Genomic DNA, 1,637 nt, shown 5'->3' with positions numbered 1-1,637 from the left:
ACTATTATATAATTATGAATTATAATTTTTTTTATTGATTATAAAATTAATGTGTGTGCGTAAAAGGATGATTTGATTTTTTCTGAATAAAATATGATTCTGAATAAGATATGAATTACTTACTATCCAACCAAATATTTTCTGAATAAAATATGATTCTGAATAAGATATGAACTACTTACTATCCAACAAAATATTTAATTCTTCATTTTCCGCCTCATTTTTCGATTGTTTAGTATTGTCAGTCATACTAGTATGAATATAAATGTAATATTTAGACCAATTTCACACAATTCTCTTGGGTCGGCAGTCAGCAACAGTGACGAGTAAAGGCACAACTCCAAATTAACATTGGAGACCTCGCGCGGTGACGATGCAAAACTCCGGCTTCATGGTTATTGGCAGAGAGAAACCTGAGAGGGGCCACGCCGCCATTTTTCCTGTAAGATTCACTTTGTATATTTTTAACTTTATATATTTTTAATTCTATGTATGTATCCAACGGTCATTTTAAGGGCAGGCTTTATAACGAAAACATGACTTCCTCAAAACGAAAGATGGAATGCAATTTTTTTGTGAGGGTGGGGATATCTTCAAAAGACACCGGAAAGCCCGTTCTCCCCGGTAGTGTCGGATTCTTACCGACTAAAAACCCCTTCTCTACTTCGTGCAATATGATAGGTGCTCCGGGAACTGCAAAAGCATTACACCGGAAGCGGAATGTTTCATAACATGAATGTATAGCAATATTCTGTTCCATGTTATGGAACAGAATATTGCTGTACATCCATGTTATGGAACAGAATTATAATATGGAACAGAATATTACTATCCATACATTATTTTAAGGGCATGTCTTCGTAACGAAAACATGACTTCCTCAAAACGAAAGATGGAATGCAATTTTTTTGTGAGGGTGGGGATATCTTCAAAAGACACCGGAAAGCCCGTTCTCCCCGGTAGTGTCGGATTCTTACCGACTAAAAACCCCTTCTCTACTTCGTGCAATATGATAGGTGCTCCGGGAACTGCAAAAGCATTACACCGGAGGCGGAATGTTTCATAACATGAATGTATAGTTCCATAACATGGAACAGAATATTGCTGTACATCCATGTTATGGAACAGAATTATAACATGAAACAGAATATTACTATCCATACATTATTTTAAGCGCATGTCTTCGTAACGAAAACATGACCTCCTCAAAATGAAAGTTGGAATGTAATATTCCGTTCTAATATTCCTCTGTTCCGTAACAGAGAATTAAAATTACAATCCACATTATGGAACAGAATTATAACATAAAACAAAATTTTCTATCCATTAATTATTTGAAGAACATGTCTTGACGAAAACGTGACTTCTTTAAAATAAATTTATCATTTTAAAGTCAATATGTTATATATAGTCAATATTATTTTGCTAATAATAATCTCTCTAAATAAATATAATAAAATTTGTGCATCAACTTAATTTGCAAAGGAGCTATAATTGAAATGAAGACATTATTACAATAGAATAAAATATATTTAGAAAGATTGCCAAATGATATTTTTAATAACATTTTATCTTGTAACGTAGGACATATGTCCAAAAAAGTGAAAATTTTTTAACAAATTGATATATATGTATAT

The sequence above is a fragment of the Formica exsecta genome, unplaced genomic scaffold, assembly GCF_003651465.1.
Source record: "Formica exsecta isolate Colony F162 unplaced genomic scaffold, ASM365146v1 scaffold1219, whole genome shotgun sequence".
NCBI classification, from domain to species: domain Eukaryota; kingdom Metazoa; phylum Arthropoda; class Insecta; order Hymenoptera; family Formicidae; genus Formica; species Formica exsecta.
The sequence above is the reverse complement of the archived record's forward strand: the minus strand, read 5'-3'. Positions refer to the sequence as shown.